Below are 26,273 nucleotides of genomic sequence, written 5' to 3'. Positions count from 1 at the left end.
GGATTGAATCAAGTTAGCATGCGTTATATACCAGTAAATTGATGTTTAATTTTCGTAGTGGTAGTTATGCCACACCCTCATTCTATATTAAAATAGAAATGAGATAGAAATGTTGCCGAATCTTATCTAGTTGGTTTTAAATTTATTGATATTATTCATGAGCGGAATTTCTTGAGCTTTGCGCAAAACTAACGTGCGAAACAGCAGTCATATGATAATTATAAACGTTGCTGTAGATTGAAGTAGAAGTGCATAAAATATCACGATATTGTGTCACTACCAGTAAAAATAAGAGAAATGTCGAGAGTTGGAATACAAATATTTCAACTCCAGACTCGTGAGAGTTGGAATACAAATATGAAATAAAGAACTTAATCTAATAGTAATTCAATGTACGAAATTGCTAGAGATCTTAAATTAATGAGCAAGATTTTTATTTTTAAGCTAATTTTTAACATTTCGTAAAAAAATATATTGTTTAGATACGGGAATTTTTGAACGACATTTCTGTCTAAAAATCCATTCTTTGCTAAAATAGAAAAAACATCACTTTCATGTTCATACGAGTCAATTTATACTCATGTTAAAACTCGAGTACTCCAGTTTATCGACTCGAGTCCAAACTAAGAACATCGCAAATCGAATATGATCTCTAACTGAAAAAAGGAAAGCCAACTGTAAAATGGAAGTTCCATTTAATATCGGATTTCAGTTAATCCTTTAAACTATTCCATTTTATAAATCATGGATGCTATTCTTCAATCTCAGGTGACTCATTTCACAAGTCTTACTGAGACGAAGCACAGACAAAAGAAACAAACAAAACAACTACGCAAATTTGTCTTTACGTTGTTCAGGCTTAGTGGAATATTGCCTATAAGTGGAACCACGAAGAATAAATTTAAAAAGAGGACATTATTAAGATTAGCTCCTGCCTTATTCCATGTAATTCTCACGCTTTCATACATTTCAGTAATTATGTTGACTTTTATCTTTGAAAAAGCTTCGTATTTTAAGTTAGGAAGCATATTAATAAGCGTTATGATGGTTATCTTTCGCAGCGTTCTCTTGTATAAATTTCAAAAGCTCAAAGAAATATTTTCTGATTTACTTAAAACAAATACAAGTATTAGTTCACGAAATATAAAGTGCATATATGCATGGATAATTTCAGGTATATTAATTCATATTACACACTTTATCATCGCAGCAATTATACTATCCAATTCTTTTCCTTCTAGAATTAATGTATATAACAGCAAATTAGACACAAAATTCTTCTATGCGACGTTAGGCACAACATCATCATTTGTTTTAACTTTTCCGTTGATGTTGCCAATGAACAATTTTGCGGTATATTATGTAATAGTTTGTCAGCAATTGAAATCTTTGCTGCAAAATTTTGAAACTCGGTTTTTGAGTGTAGAAGTTTTGAATGCAGAGATGTTATGCCGGGAATATCATATCATAAAATCGAAAATACTTTCTGTTGATGATGATCTTTCTGTGCTAATTTTCATTGCAGTAATAGCCGACGCTGCATTAATGTATGATACTTTATCCCTCTATCTTAACTATAATGCTTTTCTTGCTTCAGGCAGACTTGAAATAATCATAAATTTGTTACTCCTTGTCTACTATTTTTTATCTTTCATGTTCATGTCGATTTCAGCTGTTTCAGTATCCGAAACATCAGCTAAAATATACGAAGTTGTCCAAGCCTTACCTTGCAATGCTTTCTCAGTTAAATCAGGGAAACAAGTTCTTCTCTTTTCCATCCCGAAAGAAATTAATTTAACGGTTTGGAAAATAACACCGATTAAAAGAAGCTTTATTTTAGGTACTGTAGGTGCTGTTACTACCTATGTAGCTCTACTAGATGGTTTTAAACTTACAATTTAAATAATTTTTGTGTCCTTTGTATTCCTTGCCTTCAGCTTTAAGGTATGAAATGTTAATAAAAACTACTTCAGTTTTACCCAGGTGGAATTCGAAGTATTCAGAAACTATAATAAGGTTTAAGAAATGTCCAAAACTTTTTAAATTAACTTTAATTAGTACTGAAAGTATAAATTAATAAGAAATACATAGTATTCTTTCATTTCAACATTTATGTTCATCAAACTATTTTTAAGATTATACGCAATCAATGAGGCTACATAAAAACAAAAAGAAAAGTTTTTTTTTTAATTAAGTGTTTAATTTATTGAATTTGCAAAAGAATTGAAAAACTTTTTGAATTAAACTAATTTAACATCTTCGTACAATAAATTTTAATAAATGCAATACAATGCAAATACAATAATTCAATACAAATACAATAAATTTTCAATATCTTATTGTTAGAGTTTGTAACAATTTTCGAATGTAGAATTTAATTAGGATAATGGTTGTGAGCGACGGAAATTATATTTAGAGGCATTTTAATTTTTCAAATTTTTTTATTTTTTATTTTATTTTAGTAGTATTTGTCTGTAGTAGTACTTATCTTTTAAAACAATAAAGAGATTTAATAAAAATACAAATGGAATACTTCGTCAGACAGTATAAAGCATTTTTAATTGAAGCAATTTTAAAGTGATCTTTCAGGTAACGAGAAACTATATTAACAATGGCTCTTCAGTTCTTAAAGTGACGCAGAAAGTTAGGATATCAATGACACGATTTCCATGGTAGTGAAGTGCTTATTGAGGGTCCAAAGAGTTTTAGAATTGAAATGATGTAGCTAAAATGTAGCAAAGAATTAAAAAATGCAACTTGGTGTTATTTTTGATCTTATTTTACTTCTATGTCAGAAATTTATAGATAATTGCATGAAAAATATTTTTTCCAATATGTTGTTTCATGCATAATATTTTAACTTTTTATAATGTGATTAAAAATATATATGCTTTGTTAATCATGTATATTGCCCATCCCGTTTCTTGGAAGGGAAAAAATTCGAAAGGGCACCACACCCATAAATGATTAAATTATTCCAGTATTGTTTACTTAGTCTCCAGTGAACAAGATTTTAATTTTACAATTATTCAGTATCATATTATTTTAATGAATTCATGTAATGAAATTTAATAATTTAATGAATTCTCAGAAAACCCACAATTTTGTTTACATTATCGAATTTTTATATGGTGAACTCGAGGGTCGGCAACTTATTTATTTTCCTTAAATAATGATTTTTCAATCCAAATTAAGCATTAAAAATCATTAAATAGTACGTAATAGAAATCAATACTCCCGAAACCTATTAAAGTATCTGAATGATTTGATTACCTTAAAAGCTATTTAAACTTTTTCATCAAACATGTATCCAATGTAATGAAATATTCAATAAATATGATTACATGATATTGGATTTTTTATTTCATACCAAAATAAATTGTTTGTTTGCAAGTAACATGTTTAAGAAATTATTATTATTTTTTAAATCAATAGTTTTATTTAATTCATTAAATTATATTGTATAAAGGGAGCTATGTTTAATGGGAAATCTTTTTCCCATTGTATTAATTTAATTGCCGTGATAGATATTGCCTGAATTAATTTTTTTCGGAACTAATTTCACGGGACTGAATAATAAGTCATGCAAGATAAAATGTCTAAAATCAATTTAATATAAATTGATTGTTTGTAGGGATTTTTCTTCTTTCGCAGTGAAAGAATAAATAGTTTTTGTTCTATTTGAGTGAATATATAGTTAATATATTCAGATGAGAAATGAAAGTTGTTTTTGTTACCATTATTAAAAGAGAGCTAACAAAAAACATCTACTCTGATCACATCTCTTTTAAATAAAAATAATCTTTGGAAAGTTTACTAATAAAAACAACTTCATAATTCAATTTATATTTCTTTCTACAATTTGACTGTACTTGTGCTGATTCCCGATAAAGATTATTAAAACACAAAAACTTTTCATTAAACGAATAACACCATGTTTGGGACAGTACAACCGTTAACTACAAAGCACATCTAGTGTTCTATGTACTTGTAAGAAGTTATTTTAAATTTTGCTACGAACTTTTCTACAAAAACCACCTACATAGTACAATTTAATTTGTTTTCTACCATGTATTTATTATATTGACTACATTTGCGCTGATTCCAAACCCAAAGAATCTTCATTAAGTGAAGAAAGAGCATGTTAGCTCCTGGAGAACCATTTAGCACAAATCACATGTTGCTTCTGGAGAAACATTTATTACAAATATTATCTAGTTTCCATGTATTTAAAAGAATTTATTTTAAATTTACGACGAAGTTTACTTTCGAAAACAACCTACATAATTCAATTTAATTTGCCTTCTATCATTTGTTAATTTTATTGATTACATTTTGTGCTGATTAAAGAAAAAGAATATTAAACATAAGAACTGTTCCTTAAACGAAAAAGAGTGGCGCCTGGAGAACCACTAATCACTGAGTACATTTAGTGTTCTATGTATTTAAACGAAGTTATTTTAAATTTTACTGCGAATGTGACTACGAGAACCACCAACTTAATTTAATTCAGTTTGTTTTCTATCATCTGTTAATTGTATTGATTGCATTTGTGCTAATACCAGAAAAAGAATATTAAAACACAAAAACATTTCGTTAAATTAATAAGATAGTGTTTGGTGTCATTCCATTCAGAAAACAGAGTTTTAAATTATATTTTAAAGATAATGGATATTTACTCTTAAATTAAACCGTGCTATTCATAATAAGTGCTAGATGTGGTATAGCCATTTTAGGCAAAAAATAAGCAAACCAAAGTAAGAAAAGAAAAACATTAATCAAAGAAAGCAACAAAAAAATATTATATCATAATTTAGAGTTCAATTGATATTTGAGTTTTTGCTATACCAGAAATAAAAACCTATTTGAAACTGAAATAGAAATGCTATAGAATCCTTACAGAATCTATTGTAGTTGGTTTTAAATTTATTGATATGATTTATCAGCGAAATTCCTTGAGCTTTACGCAAAACTAACGCGTGAGAAGAGCAGTCATATGATAATTATAAACGTTGCTGTAGATTGAATTAGAAATGCATAAAATACCGTGATATTTTGTCTCGACCAATAAAAATAAAAGAAATCTTCCGATATTTCAACTACAGTCTTGTGAGAATTTGAATACAAATGGGAAATAAAGAACTTATCTAATAGGAACTCAATTTACAAACCACATTTGTCATCGGAAACTGTTAGATATTTGAAATTAATGAGAAAGATTTTTATTTCATGTCCCATTATGTTATTTTGCCGATATACGCATAGAAGTTAACTTTTGATATTTTTAAAAAAAATCGTGCTTTTAATATACGAGTATATTTGAGAGATATTAATGTCTAAATCTACTCTTTAATATAACATCACTTTCATGTTCACGCTAGACAAATTTTACTAATTTTAAAACTCGAGTACTGCCAAACTGAGAACATCACAAACAGAATATGATCTTTAACTGAGAAAAGGAAAGCCAACTGTAAAATGGAAGTTCCATTTAATCCTTTCACTTAATCCTTTAAACTACATCAATTTATAAATCATGGATGCTATTCTTCAATCTCAGGTGACTCATTTGGTAAGTCTTACTGAGACGTCGGACAGACAAAAGAAACAAACAAAACAACTACGCAAATTTGTCTTTACGTTGTTCAGGCTTAGTGGAATATTGCCTATAAGTGGAACCACGAAGAATAAATCTAAAAGGAGGACATTGTTAAGATTAGCTCCTGCCTTATTCCATGTAATTCTCACGCTTTCATACATGTTTGTAATTATGTTGACTTTTGTCTATGAAAAAGCTTCTTTTTTTAAGTTAGGAAGCATATTATTAAGCGTCATGATGGTTATCTTTCGCAGCGTTCTCCTGTATAAATTTCAAAAGCTCAAAGAAATATTTGCTGATTTACATAAAACAAATACAAGTATTAGTTCACTAAACGTAAAGTACACATATGCATGGATAACTTCAGGTATATTAATGCATATTACACACTTCATCTTTACTGCAATCATACTATCCAATTCCTTTCATTCTAGGATTAATTTATATAACAGCAAATTAGACGCAAAATTCTTCTATGCTTCGTTAGGCACAACAGCATCATTTGTTTTTACTTTTTCGGTAATGTTGCCAATGAACATTTTTGTGGCATATTATATAGTAGTTTGCCAGCAATTAAAATCTTTGTTGCAGCTGTTTGAAACTCGATTTTTGCGTGCAGAAGCTTTGAATGCAGAGATGTTGTGCAGGGAATATCATATTATTAAATCGAAAATAATCTCTGCCGATGATGATCTTTCTGTGTTAATTTTCATTGAAGTAATAGTCAACGCTGGATTAATGTATGTTACTTTATCCATCTATCTTAACTATAATGATTTACTTGCTCCAGGTAGACTTGAAATTATCTTAAATTCGTTATTTCTTATCTACTATTTTTTATCTTTCATGTTTATGTCAATTTCAGCTGTTTCAGTAACGGAAACTTCAGCTAAAATATACGAAGCTGTCCAAGCCTTACCTTGCAATGCTTTCTCAGTTTCCTCAGGCAAACAGGTTCTTCTCTTTTCCATCCCGAAAGAAATTAATTTAACGGTTTGGAAAATAACACCGATTAAAAGAAGCTTTATTTTAGGTACTGTAGGTGCTATTACCACCTATGTAGCTCTACTAGATGGTTTTAAACTTACAATTTAAATAATTTTTGTGTCCTTTGTATTCCTTGCCTTCAGCTTTAAGGTATGGAATGTTAATAAAAACTACTTCAGTTTTACCCAGGTGGAATGATGGATTTAAACTTTCTGTTTAAATAAATTTTGTACTCTTTGCCTTCAGCTTTAATCCATTGAATGGTAACAAAAACTACACCAGCTTTACCATGGTCGAACGCAAGCTATCTTGAAACTATGATGAGGCTGCAAAAAAATGTCGAAATGTTTCAGTACTAATTCATTAAAATGTCCTAATACTGAAAGTATAAATTAATATGAAATACATAATATTCTTTAATTTCAGCATTTATGTTTTTTAAACCATTTCTAAGATTATACACAATCACTGTGGGTAAATAAAAAACTTTTTCAATTAAACTTATTAATTTAAAAAGTTTCTTTATAAATAATACATAATACTATCTTTATAAATAATACAATAAAGATCTTTATGAATAATACAATATGTTTTCAATATCTTATTGTTAGAGATTGTAGAAAGTTTCGAATGAAAAATTTAATTAAGATAATGCTTGCGGTCTATGAGATTAGGTTTAAATGCACATATTACTTTTCGAATTTAATTGTAATTTTTTCATTTTATCAGTAATTGGCCGTGATAGTACATATAGTTTTAAAGTAATGAAGAGATTTAAAAATACAGACGGTTTGCTTTGCTAAAAAGTCTGAATCAATTTTAATTGATGCAATTTAGAGATGGTCGTTGAGGAAAAGAGAAACTATCCCTGATAACAATTGCTCTTCAATTCTTAAAGTGACTTTCAAAGTTAGGAAATCAATTTTATGGTTAGAAACTATCTATAATAAAAATGGCTCTTCAGTTTTTAAAGTGACTTCGAAAGTTAGGATATCATTGTTATAGTTAAGAAAATATCCAATAATAACGATGGCTCTTCAGTTCTTAAAGTACCGTAAACCGGGGCGAGTCCATTTTTTCAGTTTGTCAACTTTCAAGTGGTCAAACTTTTGTAAATATCAAAGAAAAAAGGCTTTTAATAGGTGTTTCGGAATTGCTATTTATCCCTCTTTAAAGCTGTGAAATCGATTTTAGAAAATATTAACAGTTACGCTGTTACTGTATATTTTTATAGAACTGCTGACAAATCTCTCGTATGGGGCGAGTCTACCCATTCTACTAAAATGAATGTTAACATTGTAAATAATCAAATTTTACTATTAAATTGTTATTTTAGTTACTATATAGGATATTTATGAAGTAAAATTCATAACTTTATTAAATATTCCATTTTTTTATTCATAAAATAACACGAATTGAGTATTTGATCGCTTATCACATTTTGATCACAGTTTTGTTTTTATAATCATTAACATTATAAAATAACATTTTTTTCTGATTATTGTTGATAAAAATAAATTAAAATTAATATAAATTTATAATTAAATAATTAATAAATAATAATAATTAAAGATTATTAACAAAATCGAAATTCAAGCATTGGGAATCATGAAAAATCCTTTTCCCATTCTTTTGGGAGATAATAATAATTTATAAATATTAATTTATTTAACTTGCATTAAATAAAGAAAGTTAATTTTGCAATATAAAAATTGAAAAAATAGATAAAATAAACATATTTTATATTTACATTTATATTTAACCTATAAATTTTCTTATTAATGATAAATTTATCAATGCAGAATTAAAATAATATACTCAAATTCATTTAAAATGACTTAATTTTAATGTAAACAAAGTTCTAAATTATATTATTACGCTTTATGAAATCTAAATACGAATGGGTAGACTCGCCCAGCGAATTCTGGCTTTTTGTTTACAACAGCAAAACTTACATTCTTTCTGGTTTTTTTCATATAAAATTAATGTAATCTTAGTCTTAGATAAGTTTTTCACTTAACCAAAGTGAAAATAGTAATAATAATAATATACTTACGGAGCACCAACTAAAAGTTTGATGATTTTCAATACAAATCTCTCAAAAGACGTTTGAACAGGTCGGTTAAAAGGACACCAAATAAATAAAAACGGACCAAACTACTACAGCGCCATCTTCCTTAGACTCTGAACTAAGTCCTCCGTCGGTAAAAATTTTTTTATTTGCAATTTAAAATAGTGAAAATTAAATAAAACTAAAATGGGTAGACTCGCCCCTGGATGGGTAGATTCGCCCCGGTTTACGGTAACTCAGAAAGTTAGGATATGAATGTCATGATTTTCATGGTACAAGAGTATTCATAGAACGAAATTACGATCAAAATCATATTATATTTGATTTTTTCTGCAAATTCTTGAAAATATAAAGTCTGGTCATTTCATTTATTTTGGTTTTTAGCACATTTTTACAGTCAGAAAGAATATTTCCATTTTGGTAACTGTTAGCGCCAATTATGGGGGAAAGTGAGGGTTCAAAGAGTTTTGGAATTTAAATGATGGGTACTACTCTATTTTCATGGCAACCGTGATAATCATGTAAAAAAAAAGCAAAAAGTTGCACAAATAAGAGTAACTATGCACACTTTCACTCTCGGTTCCATTTAGGCTTTGCCTTCAAACCGCATGATATAATAATTAAATTTTAAACACTGAAAATTTTTTTTGACGATTTTTAATTTATCGATGAGCGAGGAAGAAGTCATTTCGTTTTTACAGGAAAAAGTGGTACTACCTCGATTATAGAGTATACGTGAATGGACACGAAATGAAACTCTATGTCAGGGGTGGCCAACCTGCCGCTCGCGAGCCATATGCGGCTCTTTGAAGGATTATTTGTGGCTCTCGATAAATGTACCCGAGTTCCCTTTTCATATTTGTGCTATTATATTTAAAAAAATTATTATCGTTCCGTATGTGTTTCAAAATGTCTTTCAAATTACTGAGAACAAATATGAACAAATATTTCGCAATCGCAACGCTTGAGTACGCTCTCTATCGGGAGCCTGAAAATATTAGGCATTTATTTATCAAGTTTTCAATTAGTTCCATCAGAATCATTAGCAAAGTCAGGCCCCATTTTCTAAACAGTAAATAAGAAGCAAAGTTTCCCTAAGGAAAAGGCAGAAGAACTTGAAAAAACTCTCCAGAACATTGATAAATCTTGCAGAAATAGAACATGCCAAACATTTGAAGAAAAATTCCTTAATAAATTTTAACTTCTATTATCAACAAACTTGCAACTAATAACTTTCGATTTCGGAATCTCATACTGTTACAGATGTGTGTATTACGGTAAAATACATTTTTTTTGTCTTCAATTCATTACAAATTATAGTGAAGTCAACATTGCTTTCTTCATTCCAATGAATAAATGTGAATTCAGAACGAGCAGAACTGTTATAGCTAGGGAATATTCTTCTTCTTTATAGAATAGTATATATTTCTGTGTCTATATAATTCTGAAAACAACAATAAAGAATCATCCGAATTACTTGAAATAGTATCATTTGTGCCGATTATTAATAAATTTTTATCGTTTTCTTGGTAATTATTTTTTAGTTTCGAAAGAATAATTTTAACTAGAATTCAGCTATTCTGTTTTTAAGCTACATATTAAAATTCATATCGACATCTTGCCATTATAAAATTTTGCTGTCTGGTATGTTATCTGAAAGTAATGAAGGGATGATCTAAGTATATATTATTTGAAAATAAAGTTTTCAAACGAAGAACATTTCATTTGGAATTTTCCGGATTTATAAAGCTGGAGAGTGTTATGATTTTTATAATAAAAAATTAGCTTGCAAATAAATTTTTCTTTGATGATAGTTCTCTACCGAATGGTTTTTTACGTCTGATTAAGAACTGTAAGAATAAAAAAAAGGAACAATATGAAAGTTTTTTATTTCAATATGAGGAATTTTTAAAATCATTTTTCTAAGAATTCTTTATTTTACGTTTTTTTGTTTATAATTCTTTTATAAAAATTGTTGCCAAAATACTTTTTTTGAAAAATTAAATGGTATAACATTATGTGTTTATGTATACTTCTTGCATATTCTAGTGTATGAAGTAATATGATTCAGAAAAGTATGGAATAAAAATTCGGTACTTACGTGTTAACGCTACCACAGCTACAGATTTGGCGGTTTTTAAGTGCAGCCAATCTACAATTAAAATTTCAGCTATAAATCATAAAATAAAACACTTTATTTAAAATCAAAACACTTTATTTAAAATCAAAGTAGTCAATCGGATTTCGGTGGAAAATGGGCCGATATAGAATTTAACATAGATTCAAAACAATCTCTATTTTCTTTCACCTGATGCTGTTGCCATATGAACTCTAATAAATAAGATTCCAAATGAAATAACATTTCCAGATCATACGTTTACCAAAATAAAAATTCATGTCATGGGAATTGATACATTTTCGTTTTTTCGGTAAAATATTTCGCTCCTGAAAAAATAAAAACTTTTTTTGCAAAATTAAATTATATAAAATTATGAGGCTTATGTATACTTTTTGCTTATTTTAATGTTCGAAGTAATATGATTCTTTAAATTATGGAATATAAAGTTTAAATAGGCCTTTCATATTATATCATTAAATTTAGCAAAACTATTTCTCAGGCATAGGTTTTAACTCTAATAAGAAAATACATATTTTGTTTTCTGTTTATTGACAAATATTTTACCGATGGTTTTGGATGTTCCTTCTCTTAAAAAAAGAGATACCATTTTGCTTTCGTTTGCATAAGAAAGAATATCAAACCTTTTTCTTTTTTAAATTTAATAAGTCACAATAAAGAAGGAACGTTACAAAGCTACACGCTACATTAAAGACGTCTCCAGAGTAACTGAATGACTGTTCATATAGAAATTGCAGGTATGCGTCTTATACAACAACGCCCCCTATAGTTCGTTACGACCGCGATTTTTTGAACAGCAGAGTTGTTGGTTTTTTTAGACATCAGTTTTGTTTTAGAATTTGAGTTTTCTTATAACCCGTTACGGGTTTCTCTAGTTTGTTTTACAAGATCATAACTATCCCGTTATGGGTATTTCATTTTTGTTACTGTTTGTGTTGTTTGTGAACAAAAGTTTTTTTTTTAATAAGAAACAGAACTGTTATTTATATAGCTTGATACGCTACAGTACTAAGATCCAACGGACGTGCGTAAGATGCAAGTGACAGTCAGGAGGTACGCAACCAGTGGACCTAATTCTAAAGAATGGGTGGGGAGAGCCTGGTTGGTAGGACGTTGGACACATGTTCGTAAGAAAGAATGTTTGAATCCAGCCGACGGAAGAATCTTCGTGTATTAAATGGTGACTGGTGTACGTTATATTTGCCAAAGTTCTCCAAGTTCCCATAACAAAGCATGGGAATGAGTCCTCCCTGTGAAACGGGTTGTGATGTATATGTGTAGCAAAATCATATTCTCGGCGGTAGAAGACGACACTAAAAAACAAGAAGCGAATGCTTTTTGCAAGAACTTATGGCGTGTTATTACTCGTGAGTCTCTCTCCCACTCACCAGCTATATATATATATATATATATATGGGTCATTCTCACGAAAACTGTCATTTTTCAGTTCATAAAATCCCAAAAAAGTAAAGTGAATAAAATGCTCTGAAACTTTCTATATTAATAGAAATATGCAATGGCATTATAAAGAAAGTATATATCCTATAAATTATACTTAATATTTAAATTAATTAATTTTTTAAATAATTAATTTATAATTATTAACCCTCCTGGCGTTTCCCCTCTCTCTTAGTTTCTTACTACAAGCGGCAGACACATTTTAGAAAGATGCCACGAAAAGTGTCGAGGGTCGGACAAAAGGTATGCTTTCCCCTTTCCACTTCAATTTGTGGTTAAAAGGGGTGATTATCGGTCTAGGAGTTCCAGGTGGGTCATGACAGTTTGATGGATGAATCGCGTATGTGATTCACTTTTCCGAAAGTCATTTTTGAACTGTGGTCAACATTGCACTTTCCTCTGAAATATCAAGCAATGAAGAAGACATTTTTACTGATAAGATTATTGCTTTTAGGTTAAATTACACTTTTTCTTGTCCTTTGAACTTTGACAATGATAACGTTGATATATAACATCAAAGGTTGTTATCAATATCCCCTGTGATGGTACTGAATAGGTTCTTTCTACTGATATTTTTTCCTTCCTAGCTCTTTTGACTTCTGTTATTTCCCAGATACAATTGCCAAGTTTTAAAAAAAAAAATGTGCATCCTTTTTAATTTACTTCAGTTCTAAGTTCATGTAGGATGAGAACAAATTCGTTGATATACGTGTTAATAACAAATCATATTTACCTTTTTAATCCACATTAATGATTTCTTTGAATTTAAAAAATAATTTATAGTACTTATATAGTACTTATATAATAGTACTATAGATGCGAAATATAACGTCAGTTCAGTGGATATTATATTTTCATGTATAATGGCTCTTTTTCTTTGAGAGGGAGAAAAAGCTTTTGTTAAGCGCTACTGTTTCAAAAAGAAATATCCATTTTTAATTCATCGTTTACGCGATTGAGTAAAAATCGTTAGGTATTCTAATAGAGATTTATAAAACTTCAAAAAATATGAATTTCTATTTACACTAGTAGTTATTAAGCAAAACTGCATTTTTCATTACATTTTTTCATAGTAAAAATAATATTAAGAATGAAAACATATCAAAATCTTATTAAATTTCGCATGCAAGGAATAAATATCAGTACAAGAATCATTGCAAGAATATTTTTTCAAGCAAAGGCGGGATCAGGGGAGGGGGAATTGCTCCCCTGTCGGGCATGCCCCCCCCCCCTCCCACGGGAAAATTTTAAAGTCTCGTCCGGAAAATAGTCTGGTCACATTTTTTTCTAAATTATGTCAAAAATTCTTTTACAAATGCCTAATAAAAAAATTTTGTAGTTGACTTTTTATCTATTTGTTCTTAATTAGTAACAAAAATTAGTAAAATATATTGTAAATTCTATGTAATTATAGTTTCACTGCACTACCCATAACTTTACCTGAACATTGTCAAACTAGAGACTGGATGCGATTAGACATAGGTGAAATTGAAGACTTTTCGAAGTCCCATAGAAATCCTTTCCCACAGACACATCTTCATTTTCTTGGAAACTTATCTTTCAAACTGCTATTCTTTCTTCTGGAGAACTAAGAAGGGGATACACAGGTCCTCTTCTTTGCGAATTCTTTTTTATGTAATGTGTTTATCAATGGTTTATGTGATCACATAATTTCTTTTTGAAATTTTCAAGCAAAATTAAAGTATATGAACAAAATAAAAAAAATTTAATTTTTTAATCTTTTTTTTTTAAAAATACTATTAATTGAGGAAAATCATTTACTTATTCGGATTCAAGGTTTATATTTTAATCAACGCAATAAATATGCAGTCGGAAAAAAAACAATAACAAAATATTTTTTATTTATTATCTTTTTTATAATTTTCTTAGTAGTAAAAAGATTGTTGATTGAGTCAGAAAAACAATTAAACTGTTCATATTCAATATCCTAAAATATATATTAATCAACCTAACAGATTCTCATTGACTTATTTTATGTACAGTGCATGAAATGGAAAAAGGGAACACCTTGATTAACTTTTGATTTAATCATATTTTCACGTACAAAGAATCAATACCATATTTTAAGTTACGAAAATAAACAGAAAAACGCATTCTGATCTGGATAAACATACAAGTTTGTCTATAGTTTCAGGTTTGTAGATCTTGCTATTTTATTTTATCCGTCGTTGAACAACCGACCCAATTTCAACTCCGTAGCCTTGTAATTTTGAACCAATCCAGAAGACCAGGAAACTCCTGGATAAGTACCCCCAGTGTTGTTTATTTGTTATGGGAACATGGGGGGCTTTGCGACTCGATAGATTTAACGTGCATCAGTCGCCATTTACTGCACGGGAATTTCAAAAATCGTGATTCAGAATTTTTCAACGCATATTATAAATATATTAAATATTTTATAACTATTTAAAACTATATTTTTTGCATGGAATTACCTTTGGAAAAACGAATTTTAACAATTGTATGAAAATTTTTTCGATTCAATCAAAAAGCAAAATCGGTCAAATAAGTCCTGAAAAATAAAAATAATTTTTTTTTTCGAAATTTGGTCCCCTAACTTCTTAATTTTTAGTGTCCATTTCTTGTGACTTAAAATTCGTAACTATGAAAGCAAAAACAAATTTAAATCGTAGAGGAAAGAATGTTTCGCGTTGACATGTGGTAAACAATAATCAATTAACTGTGTGAAAGGTTATTCGTTGCAGGCATATGCCAATATGTAAAACGCTTTTGCAGGGCGAAACAGAAATCTTGGTAGAAAGTGTGCTTTCAGCTTTGCAGTGAAACGAAAACATAGGCAGACAAACAGCAGCCATGTGTTGCAATTTTTTTTTAAAAATGTAAGTTAGTTAATATTCGTTTCTCGGAAGCAAACTTAAAATTTGTAAATTTAAAAATAATTACAAATTTCAGCTATATTGTTTGAATCTTATATTTTCAGCCGATGGACTTACTCTTTTTCTCAAATAGAGAAATTAGCATTTTGCCGGACATAGATGTTCACTTTAAAAGCATCTTTGAAAAGAAAAGGGAATCGCAAGGAGAAATTTTCGAAGTATCTTTGTATTTATTTACAATATATATTAGCATCGAGTCCCCTGATTAAAATAGCCCTTTTTTTGTCCGTAAAATTATACAGTGTAACAATTAAAAAAAATAGAAATTTTGCAATTTTATGGGCATAACCATTTCGAAGTTCCTTCGAAACGGGGCATGATATATTTAGATAGAATACGTGGATGCAAAAAATGTACTTAAAACTTTATTTACAAAACATTTAAATGAGTCAAAAGTCAATCGATGCATATAAAAATAACATTTTATATTAAAATATTCTTTAAATGTTTTGTTAAATGTGCATGAAATTTCTGATTTTTATTATCGAATAATTTTTGCTTTATGAGAGTAAGAAGTGTCGAATTTTTTTGAAACAGCGGTTACTGCTACAACTATTCTTCATTACAGAAGTAATTTTTACGATTACAATGTATGGTAAATTGCACCATACAGTACAAAATATATCGATAACAGAAAAAAAAATTAGATTTAAATTTACATTAAAAGGAATCTGCACATTATGGGTATCAATATTACTGATTTTAGATTCTTAGAAACACACGTGAAAAAAATGTAAAGTATAATTAATTTAAATATTTTGAATTTGTTTGAGCCCCACAGTCGGGGGAGACTTGACCCCTTGTCGGGCAGAGTCTGGCGCCATCCTTGATTTCAAGAATTAATACATTGATTCTTTGCTATTTTGTCTACTGCTTTAATTTCGTGTGAATGATTTTTACAATATAAATCAAACAATATATATTGTAAAAAAAGTACGTCACAGTAACAGAATTTAAATATACAAAAATAAACATATTTTTAAAGATTTTTGGTTGTATTGATTTAGTATAATAAATATCAATTAAATTTTTTTCATGAAAAAAATTAACTCTTTGCACCATGATGACCTATAGAATCAGTTATTCCAAATATGTTTCTGAGACACCATTTAGAAATATTGTCTCAGACTCAAAGGTAAATAACTATACTTCTAGCTGACAACACTAATTTTTTCCGCCTATAGAATAGAATACAGTGCATGCAAAATCGGAAAAAAATCGTTGCTCTGCTTTTCTTTTTCTGTGAAAAAAACTGACAATAATTACAACCTGTAAACATGACATAAAAATACTTTGTCATAAAAAAGTACTTCGATTATGCATTATTCAAGGTGCACACCTTTTGTATGGCAATTAAATGACATAGAAAAGAATTACACAAAAAAAAAAGGAAGATATTTTCAAAATTGGAAATGGTAAATAGAATGAATATGGGATTTTATATTTTTATTCGTTAGTTTATATATTCATTACTTTATATTCTTATATTCATTAGTCTATATTTAATTTTTATAAGTAGGATATGTTTGCTTTTTTTATTTCTTTATAGAACCTAACTTAGCTGGAAAAAAAATTGAAAAAAACTTATGTGTATAAGTATAAAAATCTATTACAATATAAATATTGCTTTCCCCCGAATTCCATTCTTTCATCCCTCTTCAAAGTCAAGAGATAGGTGACGTATAATAGGAAATGAGCTATGGGATTGCAAATTCAGGTTTTTAAGTCGAACGTCATCGAACTAGTCACTCCTTCTATTCAGAATAGATAAGGGTAGGATTTCTTTTCTAGGGGGGTGGCGGAGTAAAAATTTTGACTCAAAAGGACAACGAGTTAGGAAAGAATCTCGATTTCAATGTAAACAGTGCAATGTCACTTTGTGTGTTGTACCTTGTTTTGAAGTATATCATACAATTGAGAATTTGTAATTTTTACACATGTTTAAAACATAATACAACTGATATTTTAATTAACATTAACCTGTTTAACATTTTCTCATTTAAATAAATATTTTATTGCATAACTTCGTTTGTATTTTATAAATACTATTTAATTGAATAAAGTAAGCTATATATAAATGAATTTTAATGAAGTTGCTATATTTTGTATTTCTAACGAGGTTATCAGTATAATTTTATCTTTCATCTAATTTTCTTTTTTATTTTTAAATTATTACTAATACATTTAAGCAGATCAAATTTAGGAATAAAGTTTTCGGGATCTTTAGCTTCAAATTTGCAAAAAAATAAAAACTTATTGCACTACTTTTGTAACATATCAACTAATGAAAAGTTGCAATAACATTTTTTTTTTTAAATTACATTTTTTAAAGAAAAAAGTATTATACGTATTACTCTATGGTTTCAAATTATATGAGCTAAGAAATATTTCGTGTAATAAAACTTGCCTCCCTGTCCACTATATTTACTATTTATAAGAGTAACACTTTAAGAATATTTTATTTATAGTAATTAGCAACGTATTTAAGGAGCTTGTGGGTTATGGATATACTTGAGATTATGGTAGGGCGCAAGAACTTGTTATCACTTAAAAAAAAACATATAAGAGGTTGCATTATGCCTTATAAAATAAATTACACCGTCATTTATGAATTCAAAGATATACAATTCCTAAGAATGAAAAAAAAAAAACATCATGTCTTTCATATTTATTCCCAAATATTATTATTATTCATCCTAAATTTATTGAAGCTCTTATTTTAAGTTTTATTATTTTCTTGCAGTCGAGAATTTCTCGAAAAGAATCGCAGAAAATACAGTGACAAATCTTCTCTGCATTTCACATTTCGCTAACTTAATGCAACACGTTCTGCTTATTACAGTACGTCCATTTCTTTTAGATCATCTTTCATAGTATTTTTGATCATAAATAGAAAAGAAAGCGATAGGCGAAACTCACTTCATCCGAACACTTATAAGCGGAGTCTAGATTATATTTACATCACAATAAAGCTTGTTTATTGCTCATTTCAAATGAAACTTCTAAAAACGATTTCAATAACTTAACAAGATCATCACGTAACTAGAAGTATCATTTACTTTTGTATTTAGACCGTCAATAGATGAATATTCTAGTACGAATGACAGTACTGTAATACTTAATTTGATTGTGTTAAATTAATGGAATATTAGGGGGAGTGGAAAGTAAGGTCATTTCGGTGCAGTTGGTATTTGTTACCAAGATTTTATACTTAATCAACACTGTATTCACCCTCGTTATCAACAACTTTCAAATTCCGGATTGTTTAAAATGTATATCGTAATGTGAGTGACATAAAAAATTTAAAATTTATTTGATTATTTGCAAGGATGGAAAAAAATGTTTGGTATATTAAAACTCACTTAGTTATTTGAAGTTTTAACAACTTGTAATTTTTTTTTACATAATTTATTAAGAAAATTTAAATTTATTATTAAACTTAGTTGTTTTTACTGAAACAAGCTATAAATCGTTTTCTTTAAAATGTATATCGTAATGTGAGTGACATAAAAATTTACAATTCATTTGATTATTTGCTTGGATGAAAAAAAAAATATTTGGTATATTAAAACTCACTTAGTTATTTGGAGTTTTAACAACTTGTAATTTTTTTTTATATAATTTATTAAGAAAATTTAATATTAAACTTATTTGTTTTTACTAAAACAAGCTATAAATCGTTTTCTTTAAAATGTATATCGTAATGTGAGTGACCAAAAAATTTACAATTCATTTGATTATTTGTGGGGATGGAAAAAAAATATTTGGTATATTAAAGCTCACTTAGTTATTTGGAGTTTTAACAGCTTGTAATTTTTTTTAATATAATTTATTAAGAAAATTTAAATTTATTATTAAACTTATTTGGTTTTACTAAAACAAGCTATAAATCGTTTTCTTTAAAATGTATATCGTAATGTGAGTGACATAAAAATTTACAATTAATTTGATTATTTGCTTGGATGAAAAAAAAATATTTGGTATATTGAAACTCACTTAGTTATTTGGAGTTTTAACAGCTTGTAATTTTACTAATTTAATAAAACGTATTTCCAAATGAAAAGAATTTCGATTTCCTCTCTATCCATGAAAATGTTTCAATATCATTAAACTAAAGTACAAATAAAACTAGTGTCATAGGTGATGGGATTTTAGACAAACGCTGAGAAAGTCCAGAACATTACATGAAGAGGAGAGAATGTTTTTAGAGTTAACTTCAATTGCAAGAATTGTTTTGAAATATATTTTGTAAGCAAAAAAAAAATTTTTTTTTAAAAAACAATTAATTACTTTAACTAAATTAGTTAAATATTATAGAAAATTGGTAAGATTAAAAATTCATAAATTAGTTCATTGAATATTACATTATTATTTAGAGAAGAAATAATTTGCTGCAATTTACACTAAAATTAAATGAATTTTCGAAAATTATTTGAAATTTAAAAATACAAAACGATTTAAAACATTTAAAGATTTAGTATAATAAATTAAGCAATAAATATTGAATAAAATTAAATCTATCGAATAAGTTGAACAAAAAAAAATAACCTGTTTATTAAAGGTAAACTTTTAGTTTGAGTGGGGGTTCAAAAATCAAAAAGAATGCAAAATATTCACATCTATTCAAACAGAAATACTATAGCACAGTGAGTGATTTACGATGACAGCTTATACGCCTCTCAATTTGTGAGCAGTAGGAGGTTGAGGGGGAAGGAAATATTCTAGAGGAGAAAAAGACGGGTTCGCCGCTCCAGAGCCAGATCGTGAACCCGTGAAAACACGGGCAAGCCGCTTTTAGCAAGGAAATGAAGCCCGTAATATAACGGGCTTGACGCCAGGAGGGTTAATTTATAATAATTAATAATTAATTAATTAATTTAATAAATTAATTAATTAGTTTAATAAATCAAGTTATTAATTTTTTAATTTATTTTTCAAATTAATTAATAAGTAAATTAATTATTTTCACTATTTAAAAAGTGAGGGACTGACACTAATAGTGAGGGAATGATATTTTATTTTAATACATGTTTTTGTCTAAGTTACATCTACCTAAAGTTTGAAAATGATAGCATACTAAGTATATCTAATATTTATTATAATCTAGTCTTATATATTTAATAGTTTTTACAGGTTTGGAAAATAAAATTGGCTGGCATTGAACAAAAAAAAATTTAATAATATACTCATCTTGAATCATTCCCTCACTTCAGCGTCATTCCCTCACTTTATACACTAGTGAGGGAATGACGAATTCAATAAAATTTAAAAATAACAGCTAGGCTTTATTAATTTCTGAAGTCAATCACATACAATTATATTCATACAAGAAAGCAACATATAATTACCCACTTTCTCGATGAAGTTGTATTTTATTTTACTCTAAAAAACGACATGAGGGAATGATAAATGTTACCTGGTTTGATTCATTCAAATTTATTCCACAGCAAAGCTTCTTTAAGTTGAAGATGGAAACATACTGCAATTTTGTCCTATGATGCCAGTTGTTAACTTCTGAAGCTTTTATTAAAATATTTTTATTCTAAGATGATTGCAGGTGATGAGAACATTTTTGTGAGGGAATGACGCGAAACACTGGGGACAAAGTTTAAAATAGTGCTGTGTTAATATTTTTGTCAGAAATTAAATTTAAAATTTATTTTCTGAATTCTATATTTCAATATTCTCAAATAAAAAACACAAATTTGTTAAAAAAAATTTTTTATTTCAGAAACAATTTTTTTCTTTTTTTAAATCAGCAGTGGGGACAAGTGAGGGAATGACATATTGGTATATTTTTATTACCTAAAATTAATAAAAAATAAAAATTGATAATTTTATATATATATATATATATATATATATATATATATATATATATATATATATATATATATATATATATATATATATATATATATATATATATATATAATCGTGTGAGCTAGTGAAGAGATTATATCTTTTCATTATTTTGCTTTCCGGATTTTTAAAATTTTTTCTTAAACATTTTTTTTCAAAAATATTTTATTTTAATAATTTTTCATCTTTTCTTTTCATTAATTTTTATTATTTTCCATGTTTTTTCTATATTTCAAACTTATTTTATGAGTTCTATATACCAGAAGCTTATGCGCAGTAAATAAAACTAAATTTTTTTTTTTCAACATTTACTTTTAATTTTTTTTTTTTTTGTACATACACTTTCGAACATTTGGGTCTTTAACCTAATCAAGGTCTCTCTTTCGTATTTGCAACAACAGCTGAAAAGACGAAACTTGTAGTTATAGTTTCAATGTTTCATTGTTTTCAGAAAGCAAGGAATTTGCATTGAAGGACAAGACATAATGCACATTTTTTATTTATGAATAATTCTAAGCATGATGTAACATGTTAATTTATCTTCTTTCCCTTAATTTATTTACTTTTAATAAATATGTTAGCATATGTAGCATTTCATGAAACATCTGTTCGTGACAAATAAACTGAGATGGAGATTTTTACATTTTCGATGCAGTAAAATTCGTAGTTTTTCATACCATACTTTTTTTTATTACCCAATTTTGAACATTATACAATTTAGGAATACACGAAATTAAGGAATAAAATGTTTGTAAAAATCACTACTTTTAACGAAGTGGTATTAAAAAATTTCAGAGCCAGATTTTATTATATTTAGAAAGAATGTTTTCCCATTAACAATTTCCTTTCTATGGAGGGAGAAATGCATAATTTTTACTGGTGATGCCGAAGTTAAACGAAGATTATTTTGCCTTTGCTAGGGTTATAGCAACTATTACTTTCATTGATAATTTTTATAATAATTATTATTTAAAATTTTGTTGTAATATGTTTCTTGAAAAGCACTATTTTCCAGCAGATCAAATTTTTATTATCTATAGAGAAAATATTTGAGAGTAGGGGTGATATTTTTTCTACGTGAAGAATTATGCATAATCACGCGGTAGGTAAAGAAAGATTATTTTAAATTTGCCAAGATTTATAATATTTATTGTTTTTGTTGTTGTCATAGGCTATCAAGGCAAGAGATGCGAGATTGTTCCTGCTCTTCAGTGGCGCCATCTATGGCCAAGAATTCGATATCTGCCCCATCCATACGTCACACCCATTTACAGGGCGGACCCATTCTATATCCATTTATTAATCCACCGATCTTAACTTTGACCTGAACCAGAGAATGATTGATAACCAATTCAGTACCCCAGAGTTCAGAGTTTGTTATGGGAACATGGAGGGCTTTGTAACTCGACAGATCTCTCATAAAAACACTAAACATTTTTGTTACAAAATATACAGCGATTGTAGCTTTATCAAAGAACATTTTATTAATCTTAACGAGCTAGACGATTCCTTAGATTTGAAAATTCTTCATTCTAATTGGAAAAAAAACTAATCTAAGGAAAACAGATTGCGTGATTATATTAGAAGAAATATATGTGAAGTAATTCAACTCGTTGAAGAGACTTACATATATTTTTAAAAAAAATTTGAAAAAATTAAAAAAAATTTTTTTTTTTGAATTTGCAATAACTTTCGAACAAATGTGACTTCGTTTTTTTTAAAATCATTTTTTTAAAGAAAATCGAAGCATAAAAGCAAAACTTTCGCTAAAATTGTAACGAGCATATGAAATTTCAACTCTATAGTTGCATTTCAGCTGTCAGTAGATCGAGCAGCATCGTTTTTTCACTACAAGTTTTACAGTTAATAATTCTCGAATAATACGATTTTTATTCCATCGAAACCATGTACAATTTTCTACACTATATCGCGACTTCAAGTTTCGAAGTTTTATAAAATTTTAGCAGCATAGCAATATGTAACGTATAACAACAGTGTGAAAAAATTCGCAAAAAAGCACCTAAACTAGCAATAATTTTCGAGCAAATTGGATTTTTGAAAAAAATGAAAACTCGGCGTTAAGTTCATAAACAAGCCCTTTCAGCATGCCAAATTGCAACTCTGTAGTTGCATTTCTGAGGTCTGTAGAGCTGCTCGTATGGTGTTTCTTCCAACAAGTTAATTCTCCTACAAATTATCGAATATTAAGTTTATTATTCCATTGTAGTTCACGTACAATTTTCTACACATCTTATTGATGCAGATTTTTATTCTAAATCTTGTTGTTCTTGCCCAACAAAACAAAGCAACGTTAGATTAAATATCCAAAACAGAGTCAGCATTGGCGAAAGACCTTTCGATTTTTTAATATAGAGAGGATTTTTTTTTATATAAAGTTGAAATCAATAATAATAATTTCTCTAAGTGTAGATAAATTTTATTTGGTCAGCGAAATTATTGAACAATGTAAAAATGTAATAAATAAAATTGCAAATTATCGCGAAATATCAATAACTATCGATATTTTTCGATAATACATTGCGATATTGAAATTCATAGCTATCGGACATAGTGATCAATGGTCTTGTTGGCGAAAACTTAGAAAAGCAGTCGCCATTGTCAAAATAACCAATAAGTACCAAATTAAATGAGCGAACAGGTTCCAAGTTCGAAACAAAAATCGAAACTTTAAATGCCTTTAAAATTTCCAAAGGACCTATTCCTATCCTTACTTGCAAAAACGTACTAAAGAACCATTTGTACTTGAAAAAAAAATTAAATAAAGGAATACAGATTATAAGGTTTATTCGTGGATATAATTGTGAGACACAATTAAAAGAAATAAATGCGAAGTAATTTTACTCGTTAAAGAGACTTAAAACACTTAACAAATGATTCTAAAAATATCAAAACAGCACGTTCGCTTCGCAATATTTCTAAAAGATAAACAGAGTTTATGAAGTGAAAGTTAAAGTAGAGAATTCTCAAACTTAAATAAATGAAAATCTAATAAAGCTAAAAGCTAAAATAAGTAAAAATAATTAGCTGCATTCTTATTACACAATTTGAAGCGAAATTAAATCGAAGCGATGTCAAATGTCGTCTGCATTCAAACCGAAACCATTTCGTCTGCTCGAATTTTTTGACATACCTGAGTGTTTTGAAAAATAAATTAAAATACTTCTACTAATCGGAGAAAAATAAATTTGGTATCATTGTAAAGAAGAAAGTTCAAATTATTCAATGAAGTAAAAAAATATTTTCGAAAATTTTGACATTTTTCACTTTCCGGGTCCCCTTAAAAGGGAAACGATTTTTTCAAATCCTACTATTAGTTCACACTTTCTCTCTATATCTATTTATATATCTTGTTCAAATTTATTAATCGTTAATAAAATACTTTTTATTCATATACTCAAGTTCAAGTACATTTTTTTAAAACTTGTAGTGGGTTACACTTGACGTTAATGCATTTTTTTCAAATATTAATTTATTAATTAAATTTAATTAATTAATTTCAGTTTTATAAGGGAGAAAAAAATTCTCTTTTATAAGATATTTATAGCAAGATAAAAATTTATGAATACATTTCTCAATTGAAAACGCACTACGTATCTACCGGACCAACGACCAAGTAACAAAAACATAATGGTGCATACATAAGAAATAGTAACAAAAAAAATAATGGCCCAACATCATATATATATATAGAAAGGAAATTGGAAAATCGCTCGCCTTCCAATGTGGCATCCGGGTTCGAATACCAGTCGATACGAATTCCGCATCCGGCTTGCACCGACCGCACTGCTGACGTGAAATATTCTCAGTGTTAGACGGATCATGGGTTAGAGTCTCCTTGCCGTTAGGCTAACCGTGAGAGGTTCTCGTGGTCTTCTTCTCCATGTAACGCAAATGTGGATTAGATCCATCAAAAAGTCCTCCACGAAGGCACTTAAATTAGCAATAAATTTCGAACAAATAAGATTTTTTGTTATTTTTTAAAAAATCTCTTTTTTAAGTTCATAATAAATTATTGCGGCCCTTTCAGTATGCTAAATTTCAACTCTGTAGTTGCAATCCTGATGCTCGTATGGAATTTTTCTATCCAGTTTAACATTTAATAATTCTCGAACAAGTTATCGAATGTTATTTTTTCATTCTATCGTAATCCTTGTACATTTTTCTATACACTTAGTAATTTTAAGATATTAAGTTTTATGGTTTTTGCGCATTAAAGTAAAATGTAAGGTTAAGTTGAACACCCAAAACACCACCAGCAGCCCTTACGATTTCTTGATATAGAGAAATTATAATAATTAAAGCCTTTTAAGGAAATATATCTTAAAAGCTGCAACTTTTGTCATAGATATGAGAAAACGAATTACATTTTTGCTATAAAAATTTATATAGTATCTAGAAGAAAAAAAATTTCCGGAATACTTTTTTTCTATATCGAGGAAAATGCGAAATTATTTATGCCAAAGATAAAAAAAACTAGTTTTGCCTTTGTTTTTCTAATTACGATTATTTTTATTTATAACAGTAATAAAACATAACCCCGAAAAACATAACAAAGAATTTTTTTTTTTTTTAGAAAACATTACTGCTATTCGAAAATTATAAAATCGAATAATTTAAAAGAAACCATAATCTTTTGCAAAAATTTTTTAAATTAATCATATCAAGATACTAAATAACCAGTTATTTCATTCAATAATAAACACTTGAATTTTTTTGTCACACGAACATTTTTTTTGTTGTTTCTAATGCCACTCATAAAATATAGACGATATTATAGGCAAGAAAATGGCCATGAATTTTTATTGATTATGCTAAAAACAAGTAATTTAATATTATACCAAAATGAAGGAATGATAAAAAAATATTCGAACAAAACGAAAAGACATTGTAGGCTCAAAATTTTTGAGAAAGTAAAAAATAAGTGCAAAGAATGTAATTTCATCTATTAATTTTTCAGTAGTAAACTTTACCAAAAAATTACCTGTACCATTCCTGGTATTCAAAAGTGTAGAAAATCTATCCCAATGAAGTCAGATTCAGTGTCAGAGGTGTTTTGTTTTTGCTCTACATTTTCTTCTAAACGCAAGTAAGTTTTATTAAAGTATCCTTTCCGAAAACCTGCTGTATTTGTCTTAATACTTGATGCAGAAGTTACATTGTCTTCTGAGTAAAGTAAATAGAGTAAATAGAATAATATTTTTTTAAGGAAATTTTTGTGTG

The 26,273-nt window shown here is 28.1% G+C and overlaps 2 long non-coding RNA genes across 2 annotated transcripts; one reads left to right on the top strand and one right to left on the bottom strand.

Moving 5' to 3' along the window:
• Positions 1–4,626: 4,626 nt before the first annotated feature.
• Positions 4,627–24,308, bottom strand: LOC122271651 (uncharacterized). Its single transcript, XR_006226536.3, has 3 exons — positions 23,765–24,308; positions 10,759–10,809; positions 4,627–6,912 (listed from the first exon to the last, which is right to left on the bottom strand). It is a non-coding gene; the product is annotated as an uncharacterized LOC122271651 (long non-coding RNA).
• On the top strand, positions 14,158–17,191 carry LOC147805773 (uncharacterized). Its single transcript, XR_015428655.1, has 2 exons — positions 14,158–15,113; positions 15,215–17,191. It is a non-coding gene; the product is annotated as an uncharacterized LOC147805773 (long non-coding RNA).
• Positions 24,309–26,273: the final 1,965 nt, after the last annotated feature.

This window comes from Parasteatoda tepidariorum, chromosome 8 (genome assembly GCF_982258835.1).
Source record: "Parasteatoda tepidariorum strain Cologne lab strain chromosome 8, Ptep-v5.0, whole genome shotgun sequence".
NCBI lineage: Eukaryota > Metazoa > Arthropoda > Arachnida > Araneae > Theridiidae > Parasteatoda > Parasteatoda tepidariorum.
The sequence above is the reverse complement of the archived record's forward strand: the minus strand, read 5'-3'. Positions and strand labels throughout refer to the sequence as shown.